General features: G+C 32.7%; 1 non-coding gene and 1 pseudogene across 1 annotated transcript; both read left to right on the forward strand.

The window, feature by feature from the left end:
- The window catches only part of LOC133185177 (uncharacterized), a 47428-nt pseudogene that overhangs the window by 20516 nt on the left and 11955 nt on the right, over positions 1-14957 (forward strand).
- On the forward strand, positions 14638-14710 carry Trnas-aga (transfer RNA serine (anticodon AGA)). The gene has a single exon. It is a non-coding gene; the product is annotated as a tRNA-Ser (tRNA).

The following is a 14957-nucleotide window of genomic DNA, read 5'->3' on the forward strand; positions in this document are numbered from 1 at the left end:
ATGTTGCTAAATAAACGTTTGATCGCTCATTGTTGCCCCACCCTACCCCCTGGGTCATGATTTGATCAAACATGAATCTGAACTACTTGAGGTTGTTTCCATTGAATATACTAATCATTGCTTCGCTGTTCTTGAGAATGGAAGATTTTTGAAGATTTTTCTTATATATTCCTATGTCAAACTTTGAACATTCATTGTGCCCCACCCTAACCCCGGGGCTCATGATCTGAACAATTTTGAATCTACACGATGTCAAGAAGCTTTTACTTACGTTTCATCTTTTCTGGCCCAGTTGCTCTTGAGAAGAAGATTCTAAATGATGTAATTAAATGTTTATTTAATTCTTAACTATCATCCCTTGAGAGAAGGCGTGGTCCTTCAATTGAACAGAATCACACCCCTTTTACCAAAGAATGCTTTGTGACACGTTTATGGGAATTGGCCCAGTGATTCAGGGGAAGAAATCAAAAATGTTTAAATTTAACAGACAGACAAACTGCTGAAGGGTTGATGGAAAAAATCGATCAGAAAACCTCACTTGAGCCTTCGGCTTAGGTGAGCTAATAAGGGCTTGCATGAGTACTAGTAATCATTTGAAAGGCCTAAAATTTTCATAAATGAAGTTTGTTGGTGAAGAAATTTTAAAATACTAGTAATCATTTGAAAGGCCTAAAAATTGAAGTATCCAAATAAGTGTTGCTGATTGATTTGAAGAAAGTTTATATCTCCTCTTAATGAGAGAGAGAGAGAGAGAAAGAGAGAGAGAGAGGGCCTACTGAGTGTTATGGATATCGACGGTAAAACTTCTGTCCTAACTAAAATATCTTTTATTTTTAAATAACTGTAATACATTTAACTTAATGCTTCCGGTCATTATTTTATTTTTTTATTTACTAGATAGTTTATTTTTTACAGTGGGAATACCAGATTGGACCATGTGATGGCTTTATGGCAGGGGACCACCTGCAGATGTCACGCTACATATTATTGAGACTTGCGGAACAGTGTGATCTGAGGGTCACTCTAAAAACAGCCCCTTCAAAAGGAAGGGCCGACTATTCCGCAGGATATTTGAACTTTAGTGTCAGAAAAATGAGAGAAAAAGAAGGAATATGGTTCGTTATTTGCATTGCATTTCTTTGAAAAAGGTTTCATTTCACAGTTGAAGAGATTGAATTTCAAACTTTTAAAGAAGTAATAACTATGACATTAATTTAACACATAACGAACTAGTCAATGAAGTAAACATTTCTTTTGTAAAATATTCATGAAGTTATTAATTCACGGAATCTATTGTAATTTCAGATTTATCCATCATGCAATTAATATACTATCCAAATCTGACCAAAAGCCCCTATTAAAAAGTTACAACCAAACTATCGAAGAAGCTAATACAGAGAGACTTTCAAATAAGAAGGTAAAGGCACACCCCAGCATTGACGAATTTGTATTTGACGGTGCCAACAAAGCCATAACAACAGTCAGGATCCCTCCTCTAGTAGCCTGGGAGCGACGGGGATATATTTCAAGGGCATGAAAAACATCTCCGTTCAACAAAATGGCGTCCTGCTATATTTATTGGTTTACTACATCAAATTTTAAAAAATGTTTCTAAAGTTTACACCTCCCTCCTCTGTAGACCCTTATGTTGCAGCAGCAGGCATGATCCAGGCATGTATATTTGGGGATTTCTTGAGGCCTGAAAACGAGTCTTTGAAAGATGTGTTTGTTTGGGATTAGGAGGCATCTGAGTTACATGAATTTCCTTACCCTTCATGAACAATACCGCTTGCTTGCTATATCTACCTGAAACGAATATACATAATAAATAGACAGGAAGCAAATAATTTTAAACATCTTCCACTAATCAGTTCTGGACACAACAGGGCTCTCAGGAAACATATACACCACCATCAGCATTAGGATTGCAAGAATATACACAACTGTGTCTTTTACTAATTAACGATCTTTTGTCGGTGTGTACATGACTAATTAATGAATCATGTGCGAAGTGACAATTTATTAATTAGCAAAACTCTATTAAGAACGTTCTTTCATTTTTTTTTAAATTCAATTTTATCTTCAATATATTTGTTGTATTTAAATGAGATAAAATCATCCTTGCACACTTCATGTGCATGGAATCTGCTAACAGATAAAAAGCATTGACCTACTTATTGAATGTGGTTTAAAAAAATATCACTCATATCACTCACTGAAGGTGATTTTGGGGTTTAGAAAATATTGTCGTTAGCCCTATATAACGCTCCTATTTTGTTTCATACTTCCGGATTCCAATTCATCAAGTAAATGCTTTAGTGGAGGCATGGAGTGGAGTTATGGAGTGGAATTTGGAGTGGAGTTTGGAGTCAAATTTTGGAGTCTGGTTTTTTTTTTTTTAAATTTGATTTTTGCTATAAAGCACCAGCTAATGCAATGTTTAACATAACTCCTGTTGCTAAATTTAGGTAATCTTGTTGAATTGCTTTAAAGTCTGCTGAAAAATAGACAAGTAATGTGTCTTGCTCTTTTTTAGGGGGTGTCATTTATTCTTGCTTGATACTCCATAATCCATTTCAAGTCTGCTCCTTTGGCCTGTGATTTTCCGATTGTTTAAGGAAATGTATTCTTTATTGCAATACCCCCCAAAAATAAGAGCTACTGAATTTGTGAGCTTTACATTGATCAATCTTGGGTATGAGTATTATTAAATTTAAATTGTCTTATCGAATTATAGAATTTAAAAGATACAAATTCATCAGTTGGCAACTCTGGAGTTTTAATTTATCTCGTATTGCTATTGGAAGTGATGCCCGTGTTCCTTGGAACAGGGTAGATGAACATTTTAGTTTATATTTCTGTAGTTAAAAAAAAACACATTTGTATTATGAAGTAAACTAGTGGTATGCAGTTTTTTAAATCTATATTTGAATTATTTGTTAATATCAATTTTGACGATGACATCATTTATAATAATTATTGATCAAATTTTTTTGTAACACCAATTAGAGTTTTTTTTTCACAACCAAATCTATATTATGAAAGACATTGTATCAATCATATTTGAAAGCTTATGTTCTACGAGTTTATGAAATTTATTTAACTCATTATTCATGACTGCCTTTCTTAATTTTTCATTGAAAATGGCAGTTTAAAATATGATTTTTCGTCTTATTTTCCTACAAATTATGCCCCGAGACACCTTATTTGACCAAGCAATAGTTATAAAGCATCATAAAAGGGATTTATTTCTCAAATTTGAGAAATCTATAGGCTCCTTTCATTTACTAGATCTTGACCTTAAGATATGTTGATTGTTTTAACAAGCCAGGTGAAAATCCCATTATCTATTATCTAAATCTCAGGATTGTTATTATATTCATGTTATTTTTTATTTAGACAGGTTAATCTTCTGGTCCAACTCTTAAAAGCATTTTTTTCCTCAAAAAATGGATTACCCATAATTAGTGTACTTTTAATGAATAGCGTGAATAAATAGGCACCGTGTAATTCATGGACTGGAGGCATGGAGTGGAGTTATGGAGTGGAGTCTGGAGTGGAGTTTGGAGTCAAATTTTGGAGTCTGGTTTTATTTTTAAAATTTGATTTTTGCTATTTAGAACAAAATTCTTCAGGTGACAACTCTGTAGTCTTATTATATTCCCATGTTGCTATAAAGCACCAGCTATTGCAACGTTTAACATAACTCCTGTTACTAAAATTAGATTACGGGTATCTTGTTGAATCACCTTAAAATCTGCTCAAAAACAGACAAATGATATTTCTTTCATCTTTTTTAGATGGTGTCATTCATGCCCGTTTGATACTCCATAATCCATTTTAAGGTATTTTCCTGCTCCTTTGGCCTGAAATTTTCCGATTGTTTAAGCAAATATATTCTTTCTTGTAATACCCCCAAAATAAGAGTTATTGAATGTGAGCTTTACATTGATCAATCTTGGTATAAATATGAGATTTAATCTGTCTTACTGATGTATAGAATAATGATACAAAATTCTTCAGGTGACAACTCTTTAGTTTTATTATATTCCCGTGTTGCTATTAGAAGTGATGCGTGTGTTCCTTGGAAAAGTGTAGATGAACATTTTAGTTTATATTTCAGTAATTTAAAACTAGGAGTATTTCCATAGGACATGAATGCCCCGTCTAGTGTATATTAGTAATGCAACATGAAAATTTATATTAGTGTATGAAGTTTGAAGCGAACATCTTCTTTCTTAAAGAAACCTCTATAGTTTCTTTAAAATTGAATTCTAAAAAAATTGGATATAGATGATAAATTTTCACCAAATTATGTATAAGTACATAAGTTTTCATAAAAATATCTTAAATGTTTTTTAAGACTAAGCAAAATGCAAATTAAAGAAAAGTGAGGTCAAGGTCACAGGAAAGTGCAAGGTTAAAAGATTTCACGCAGTTGAATAGCCCTCACTAATAAGTATCAGCATATTAAATTTGATAAACATATCTTAAATGGTTTCTTTAAAACTGAGCTAAACACTAATTTAAGAAAAGGTCAAGGTCAAAGGAAAAGTCAAAGTCAAAAAATGTTTACACAATTGAAAAGCTTTCACCAATACCTATCAACATATGAAGTTTTATAAAAAAATATCTTGAAAAATATCTGAAACTGAGCTAAATGCAAAGCTTGAAAGAAGGAAAGAAGGACGGAAGACAGACATGTCAAACTCTATATGCCCCAGCCATATTAATGGCGGGGCATAAAAATATTATGAAGTAGACTAGTGGTATGCTTTTTTTTTTTAAAATATTTATTTGAATTATTAAAAAATATCAATTTTGACGATTTTTCATAATAATCATTAATCAAATTTCTTAGTAATATCAATTAGAGCTTTTTTTCACAACCAAATTTATACTTGTGAAAGATATTGTATCAGTCATATTTGAAAGCTTATATTCTAGGATTTGAGATAATAACAAATATTCATTTAAGTCATTGATTGTTAGAACAAGTCAGTTGAAAATCACATTATCTATTACCTAAATCTCAGGATTAATATTAATGTTAATTTTTATTTAGACAGATTAATCTTCTGGTCCAACTCTTGAACTTAAATCTTTTTCCTTGAAAATGAATTTGTACTTTAATGAATAGCATACTAATGTGAATAAATGGGTCTATTATAATTGCCTAACACTACCTGCATGCTCTGGTATAAATAACTCTTGGCAGATTATGTGGGACATACAGTGGCTGCATCAACTTCCCGCATATTCTTTCAGATAAGGTCGTGGGTATTAATTTCACTCTCATTGTCAGAAAGTGTGTTATCTATAACAGTGACAGTTTATTCTATGTTTTAATCAAATTTAACTGTTACATAAATAATGATCACCATAGCTTTCAACACATAATTGGAAGGTGATAAAACCATTTGAACTAAATTTTAGCTTTCTGTCACATCTTTGTTATGTCTGCTAAAACTTTTATAGGTTTTTGACCACACAGCTGAACAATGTAGGTTAATATAATTATTGTTACAAGGTTGTTTGTAGAATAAGATTGATGATTTTTCTCTCTATATAATTTACTGTAGATTTGAAACCATCAATTTTGTATCTTAAAATTTGAATTTAAAAAAAAGATTATCAATAATGCATAAACATTTAAATAATTAATTAATATTATGATACTGTAATATAATTAAATTACAATACATTGGTGACTCACAATTTTTATCAATTTAGAAGTTAATGGGAAGGAATGCACTGTGATGCTACTTAAGGGATGATAATATTTATATAAACTCCTAAAGAATGCAATACATGTAATTTTAATGTATGCATGCTGTTCAAATTAATTCACACGAGATCACATACTCCAAAATTAAATGGTCATCGTTCAAAGTTTAATCAGCATCTCTGAAACTGGGTGTGAGGATTCTGGCTTTTCTCTATGAGCCAGTGTAGTCTTACATAGCTTTCATTATCAATTAGAAAACTGACAATTTATTCAATGTTTAATAAAGATAAACTGGAGTAAAAACAAACTAATTAACACATTGCTTTCACTTGAAGTGTGATATAACCCATAGTTGATTTGTTGTTTTTGAGGGTGAGGGAGTGACAACCCAAGGAAAAGGGAGAGATTAATATGGTAATTGCTATGTCGCTGAAGCAAGGGAGTGAGTGAACCTTTTAGTACAACATATAATAGTGGTAAAAAGTGTGAAACATATTTTAAAACTGATAATATTTCTTGTTTTGGTTTTATAACATGGAAGGTAATGAATAGGTGAGTGTATATACTGAAAAAAAGCGTTCTTATAAATTGCTTTAAACACTGAACCTAATACCTCTTGACAGGTTTGTTAACACGTCGAATTAAACTATACTAAAACAATCAGTAAAACCGACTATATCTGTTGATTAATTATATTCAACAGTTTCCAGATATTTTTAAAGAACAGGGGTTATCTTGTCAGCATCATGTCTGTTTATTCAATACTGATGTAATTTTTAAAGTTACAAATACTTAAGTTTCAGGAAACTTACAAATTTTAATTAAGTCATAGTACCTATGAATTGTCAATCTGTTTAGTTACAAGACAAGAAACAGCAAACAAATATACGAAAAAGAATACTTTCATACTAATGCAATTTCTTGAACATCTTTTTCCATTCATATTTTGAAAAAAAATCTTAGACTCCAAAATTTGACTCCAAATTCCACTCCAAACTCCACTCCATAACTCCATTCCATGCCTCCAGTCCATGAATTACACGGTGCCGAATAAATAGGTCTGTTATAATCGCAAAACACTGCCTGCATCCTCTTGTATAAATAACTCTTGACAGATTCTGATAAAATGAATATGTGGGACGTACAGTGCATGCATCAAATTCCCGCAAATCCTTTCAGATAAGGTCATGGGTATCAATTTCACCCTCATTGTCAAATAGTGTGTAATCTAAAACAGTGACAGTTTATTCTATGTTGTATCAAATTTAACTGGTACATAAATAATGATCACCATAGCTTCAACACATATAAATTGGAAGGTGATAAAACTCCTTGAACTAAATTTAACTTTCTGTCACATCTTTGTTACGTCTGCTAAAACTTTTATAGGTTTTTGACCAGACAGCTTAACAATGTAGGTTAATATATTGTTACAAAGGTTGTTTGATTTGGCTTGGTGTAAAATGCGGAGGATGGAGTCTCCAAAATGGAGTGTCAGAAAGTGCAAGGGGTGGAGCTTCTTTAGTCAGGTGGTGCAAGGGGTGGAGAATCTTGTTCAAATTTTAGCTCTTGCTTATAGAAATCTGTCAACTCAATTTCTTATTTTCCATAAGAACTTATAAAAATGTCATATTATCCAAACAATAAAAAGATAATTCCTTTCAAGTTGACTGAATGAATTTATTTTATGCCAAAAGTCAATTTTGTTTAGAACATTTGACGATATCTTTTGGAGTATGTAATGAGAAACAGCTTGGAAACAATGAAGCAATTTATGACCTTCACATGTCAACAAGGGGTACAGGTCTGCTTTGATTTAAATTTTTTAAGATAACAGAGGCTGAATGAAACAGAAACAATAACATAATTAACACTTAGTTCATTGTTGTCATTTTCTTTTCTCCAAAAAATGAGAAACAATTGAGAAACAACAAAATGAGATTCAGTCAAAAAATGACCTTTATACATCAGAAACAATAGAGCCATACATTCCGTGCTTTTGATTTAAATTTTGTTCGATAACAGATGCTGAGTGAAAGGGAAACATTTAACATTGGTAAGATTTATGTCCCTCGCTGCTATCCCACGTACAGTTACTCATGAAGTCTTGACAGATTTAATTAGGTTTTAGGGTCCTAAACTGAATGAAAGATAAAATAAGCATTTTTTAAATTGACACAGGAGGCTCCACCCCTTGCACTTTGTTACACTCCATTTTGGAGCCTCCATCCTCAGCATTTTACACCAAGCCGTTTGATTTTTGACATTTGTTCACATCCATGTAATCCACATTAGAATATTATAGATTATTTTTCTCTCTATATAATTTACTTTAGATTTAGAACCATCATTTTAGTATCTTAAAATGAGACTCTAATTAAGAAAAGATTATCAATAATTCACATACATTAACTTAAATAAATAATACTGATACTGTAATATGAATACAATACATTGGTGACTCACAATTTTATCAGTTCAGAAGTTAATGGGAAGGAATGCACTGTGATACTAGTTAAGGATGATAACATTTATATAACCTCCCATAGAATGCAATGATTTTAATACCCCGGTACATGCATACTACTCTGTGGAGAACTAAGTTAATTCAACAGTAGGTCACATACACCAACATTAAATGGTTAACATCTCTAAATGTAGGGTATGTGTAAAACATTAAACAAAAAATGAGGAACAACGGAATAAAAAAAAAATAACCAATGACCTCAAATTTCAACCAAGGGGCAGCTTTTGCCTTGATTGAATTTTGATAGAAATAGATGCTGGATGAAATTAAAACATCTAACTTAGGTCATATTTATCAGTGATCTGATATTACGAACCCATAAAGAATTGACAGATTTAATTAGATATCAACAGCTAAAAAGTACATAATTAACTGGTAAGAGAGAGATCACCTCAAATTATTAACTAATTGTTATATACATAATCGGAGAAAAAACAAAACATTAAATAACATATTTATACATTTTTTATCAATAAATAAATCTTTTATAACGTGGACATTAAATTTCAATTGTAATATTACCTGAATTACTAAATCACAAGACTGTCTTGTACATTGTGATTATAGTAAAAAGCTAATGATCTGTAACAGTTGATTCTTTTTTGTCAGAGTACTAACATTGAAATTTGGACCATTATAGAGTACCCCAGCGGAAATACATTCAATTAGTTTATCACTGAAGGTATCATTTGATGACAAATTTATTATTGGAAGCAAAAACTGAGTAAGCATTTCTCTCAGTTAATAGTATTGTATTAATTAAATCTGTCATGATATTATGATTTATCAGTGCGAGATAGTTGTGCAGGTCGCTGATAAATCTGACCTAAGTTAGATGTTTTCATTTCACTCTGCATCTGTCATCTAACAAAATGAAGTCAAAAGCACAAGTTGTCCCCCTTGGTTGACATTTTAAGATCATTCGTTATTTTTAGCAGAATCGCATTCCATTGTTTCTCATTTCGCATGGGTGTGAGAATTCTGACCTTTCTCTAGGAGCCAATGTAATCTTACAAACTCTCACTATCAATTAGAAAAATAACAGTTTATTCAATGTTTAATTAAGATTGGAGTAAAAACAATTAACACATTGCTTTCTACTTGAAGGGTGATATGACCCATAGTTTATTTGTTGTTTCTGAGGGTGAGGGAGCGACAACCCAAGGAAAAGTGAGATTAGTATGGTACTCGCTATGTCGCTTTTAATGCAAGGAAGTAAGGGAGTGAGTGAACCTTTTAGTACACCATATAGTAGTGGAATAAAGTGGGAAACCTATTTTAAAACTAATTTTCATTTATTTTTATAATTTTACATGGAAGGTAATGAATAGGTGAGTGTAATATTGAAAAATTGCATTATACTGTTTAGTCTAATAGCTCTTGACAGGTTTGTTAACACGTCGAATTAAACTGTATTTAAACAACCAGTTAGACCGACTATATCTGTTGATTAATTATGTTCAACAGTTTCCAAACATTTTCAAAGAACAGGGGTTATCTTGTCAGTATCATGTCTGTCTATTCAATACTGATGTAATTTTCTCAAGTTACAAATACTTCAGAAACTTACAAAGTTTAATAGGTCATAGTAGCTGTGAATTGTCAATCTTTAAGTAAAAAGACTTGAAACATCCAACAATAGTACAAAAAAGAATGAAAAACTTTCACAGTAATGCAATTTCTTGAACATCTTTTCCCATTCATGTTTCTTAAAAAAAAATCTTAGACTCCAAAATTTAACTCCAAACTCCACTCCATAACTCCACTCCATGCCTCCAGTCCATGAATTACACGGTGCCGATTTTTGTTACACAGACAGAAAAGAATTCATCGACTTTGCATGGTAAGGTAAGAATAAAATGAAGATATAGATGTTTTTTTTTACGTTTAAACAATACTTAACCTACACGGAAGGTAAAAGTTGGAAGCTTCGTTTAATTTCTGTTTGCTTTAGTAGTAGTCAGTAGTGGACTTTTGCGAGAAGCGCTGACTTTTACAATCGACGACTTACTTTTACACTGGGACAATATACGACAGCTCTTTTGTGATATAAATATTCAGCTTAACAGTTAATTAAACGATAATAATTGGGCATTTCAAAGCACGTATTACGTTTTCTAATTTTAGTTTCACCTAGAGCAAAAAGTACATGATGAAGCCATTCAATGTAATTGGAAAGGGATATATGAAAGAGACAGTGTAATAGTTTTGATACTAGCAACTGTTTGATAAAATATGATGTGATTTTAACGATTTAAGAATATTTCTCCTCTTTCAAATAATTCCCCCCACTTCCTTTTTAAAGATCCACTTGTAATTCTATAATGCAGAAAATGAATGTACATAACTTTGATTATTCTAGCCATTTATTCATCCTTCTTATCTAAATTTATAAAAGAAATCTTAAATTGTCACTCATTACGATTCTCATAGTTTGTAAATTACATGTAGATGCACATTTTGTAGCCTGACAGATAGAAACCAAAATGAGCTTCCATTTCCTCAATCCTCCAGCTACTCCAGGATCTACAAAACGTGTTATTCTAGAGTACGTTTTCACAAATCAAACCAACTTCCAGTTCATGTCCAAGATGAAAGTGGTAAACACTGAACCAACGTCAGCAAAAGGTAAGAAAAAAATTAAATAGAATAATTTTTATAAACATAAAAGAATGAGGACGCATTTGATTGGATTCGGCAGGAATCTGGGTGCACTTAAAAAGTGAAAAATTCATAGACACATTATGATACCGGTATATTGACATTCTACTGGGTTTCTGTGTATAAGAAAGAGAAATATATTCCCGATTGTGTGTTTTGACTTGAAACATGGATAGACGCGTCATGTAGTACAAAATATTGCATTTTATAAACACGTTCTTATATATAACTTTTCTATATCTGGGTCATCTCTCTAAGATTTTAAAACGTTATTTGAGTCATTTTAACTCAAAAGAAACGCGCAAACATTTGTAAAAAGAAATGAAGAAAAGACCCAGAAACCCTACAATTGAACTTTTTCAAAAAAAAAAAAAAAAAAAAAAAAAAAAAACTTTGTGTAGCTGCGCTGCTTCATTGTCGTTGTAAAAACCTTTTTAGCATATTTCAACGATAGCACAGTGGTACATGAATATTTTATCCGTCCATGACGATGAGAAATCGACGTTTTGGTTCGATCCTCGCATGGAACGTTTATATTTTTTATAAGCTCGAGTCGTTTGCCAGTTTGATTTTATCTACTGATCTATCAAATTTTAGAATAACGTTACACTTTATTCTGTTGTACTGAGAACGAAAGTAATTCTTCCCACTCACTAAAATTTTAATACATCTGCATTTCAATATGCCCTTTTATCTTCAGGCTGTTTATTAATTATGTGAAGTGGTACTAGGATACCGTAACTGTTAAAATAAGTAGACTTAATTTTTTTTTCGGGAGGGGGGGGGGTATTACAGTGGAATATACTATTTTCTTATGTGCGTCACTTTCGAAAAGTCTGCCCAGCTGTGGTCAGCCAATCAAATCGTCTGCTTGACTGAACATTTACACTATGAATGATTCGTTAACACGATTCTTGCAGATGACATGACAAATACGCCCCCATTTTCTTTTAAGAAAAGAATTTTTCATCCAACTTAAACCATTTTTAGAGAGTCATCACAGTCTCAAAAAACATGTTTGATCATCCTGTTATTCTCCATTTCTATCCCTAGAATGTCCGTTAAATGATACATACAACTGGAATGATGCAAATAGAAAAGAATTTACTGTAATGATCATGAAACCGGTAGCCATGTTTGAAAACCCGTTTTTAAGCAGTCCCCATAAGTTAGTTCTCTGTGACTTGTGGCTGACGATGGACAAACCAGCAGGTAAGAAATTAACAATTAGTGAGTATGTTGCATTTATATTACTTCATAGCAGTTACATGAAACTGATAAACTTGTAAAAAAAAAAAAAATTATAGCTTGTGTGAACATCTTAAGGGAAAAAAATGATTTTCATATTATTATTTTTTTCTTCTAGATATTAACACAAGGGTCAAATTAACAGAAACATTAAACAGACTACAATATGATCCGACAACAGGACACAGGCCGAAGGAGCCTCATGACCCGTGGTTTGGATTTGAACAAGAATATTACGTGGTAAATGATGACGGACTCCCGGTCAGCTACGACCCTATAAAATATGACTATTCTAGCCTTTGTATGTACCTCTATATATTCTAAAACTATAAAGAAATGAGTAAGCTGTTAAGTTTTGAAAAATGTAATTAATGACAATCTAAAACGAAAAAAAAAATCCTTAGAAAAAAATATGTATGTTTATACAAAAAAAATATAATGCTGACTGTCCTCCTTGAATTTTTTTCTTTTTCTTACTTTTATTAGTCCCCTACCGGTGAAACCGGAGGGGACTATAGGTTTCCTCTGAGTCTGTCCGTCCGTCTGTCTGTCTGTCTGTCTGTCTGTCTGTCCGTCTGTCTGTCTGTCCCTCTGTCTGTCTGTAAGTCTGTCCCACTTGGTTTTCCGCACTTTTTTCCTAAACGCTTGCAGATATTGAGCTGATTTTTGGTATGTGAGTGTATCTTGATGAGTTACAGATCAAGTTTGCATTTCGTTCCGCTTCATTGATTTTTGACGGAATTACGGCCTTTTCAATTTTTAAGGGTTTTCCGCAATTTTCTTCTAAACGCTTGTAGATATTGAGCTGATTTTTGGTATGTAGCTTTACCTTGATTAGTTATAGATCAAGTTTGCATGTCGTCCCGCTTTATTAATTTTTGACGGAATTATGGCATTTTCAATTCTTAACGGGAACCAGATTACACTTGCCGGTAGGGGACTAGTATTGCTAATGCAATACTCTCAGAATGCTTGTTCATTTTATGTTATGTATTTGTATTGTATATGTACCTCTGAACAGTTTGCATATTAAAACGTTTATATTTTATTAACATTTTACCACTATCTTGGATTGAACTTGAACTGGGTTAAAGTATAGCCTTTGAGTTCAAAATCCTTACATGGAAAAAAAAAATTATTTTGCTTTGCAATGCAAATTTGTAATAGAAATTTGGTCGATGTTTTAAAATTTTTCACAGTTTTTTTTTTTTTTTTTTTTGGGTCAATACTTATGAGTTGGGGGGGGGGGGTATAATGTTGCTATATGTTAGCTTTTTTTTTTTACATGTACATATATTTATTAATTACAGTCCCGTTCTACGCTGTCGGACATGAACATGATAAAAACATCGGTGTGGAGAGGGATTTGTCTGTAAAACACCTACAAGCTTGTATCTATGCAGGGGTTAATGTGCATGGAGCTGTACGGGAGAACGGACCATCCCAGGTACACTGAGTATATCTGCCAAACAAAGGTTGATTTTTAAACTATCAGTATGAACTTTAGGTAAGTACATTTAAGATACGACTAATGGAAACAAAATAAAAAGAAAGAAAAAAAAACAAAGAAAAGAAACGAAGAGAAAAACAGAAAGAAAAACAAGAGGCCTGTGGGCCTAAACGTAAACTTGAGTCACACTGGCAAGAAGATGTTTTGACCCCTCTTACTGCGAAATCTAACAAGAAGATATGATTTATTCGAGCTGGAATCCACACGACACTGTGCTGCTTAAATATCACTTGGCCTTTCAGTTCTGAAGAGAATTGTTTTTAAGGATGCATTATATGATTTCTTATCCTCAGTCTAAAATTTTTTTTCTAGTATATTTCAATCTCAAAGTTTGGTCTCCTACTGTGACCTCATCTTACCTCCGAGGCCCGTAATTTGAACTATTTTAATTTACATCACTTAAGGATGTTTGCATATTAATATGACCCACTGTGGCCCTGTTGTTATAAAGAAAAAGATGGTGGTGCATTCCCGACCTAACACCGGAATCTTGATTTGAACAAACTTGAATCTACACCATTAGTTTCATCCCTTCAGACCCAATGGTTCTTGAAATGTTTGTTACACACCCAGCTTATATATTTATGGTTTTTGCCCTTTTTTGATTATCTCCCTTTTCAAGATAGTATGGCCCTTCGAATTCATTTGAACAAATTTAAATTCCTTTCATCCAAGGATGCATTTTGACCAGTTTGGTTGAAATGGGTTAAATAGTTGTAGAGAAGAAGTCAAAAATGTGAAAAGTTTAAGACAGACGGAAATACAGACATATGGAAGGAAAAGATGAGAAAAACTCACTTGAGCCATTGGCTCAGGTGAGCTAACAACGGAAAAAGAAAATTCCGTTTCAAAATTAATAGCAATTTGATTTTTTAACAAATTATGTAAAAGTAGAGAATAGTGGTTATGATTTTATGAATGTCACCGGGTTCACAGTTGCGTGAAAGTCAGTCAATATATCGGGTCTCAGTAGCTCAGTGGTTAGAGCGCTGGCACAGAACGCCAGAGGCCCTGGGTTCGAGTCCCGGTTGAGATTTGATTTTTCACCGCATATGACATTTGGCGCCAAACGTATAAATACCCACTATTCCCTTGGAACATGCCTTACAGCATTTTCTTAACTCCTAGAATTCAAGGACGAATTTCTACAAAGAGTTGGAATGTGTCACCGGTTTCACAGGTGCGTGAAAGTCAGCCAATATATCGGGTATCAGTAGCTCAGTGGTTAGAGCACTGACACGGTACACCAGAGGCCCTGGGTTCGAGTCCAGGTTGAGACTTGA

This window comes from Saccostrea echinata, unplaced genomic scaffold, assembly GCF_033153115.1.
Source record: "Saccostrea echinata isolate AGI-Se365-2 ecotype Australia unplaced genomic scaffold, CSIRO_AGI_Sech_v1 ptg000001l, whole genome shotgun sequence".
Lineage (NCBI taxonomy): Eukaryota > Metazoa > Mollusca > Bivalvia > Ostreida > Ostreidae > Saccostrea > Saccostrea echinata.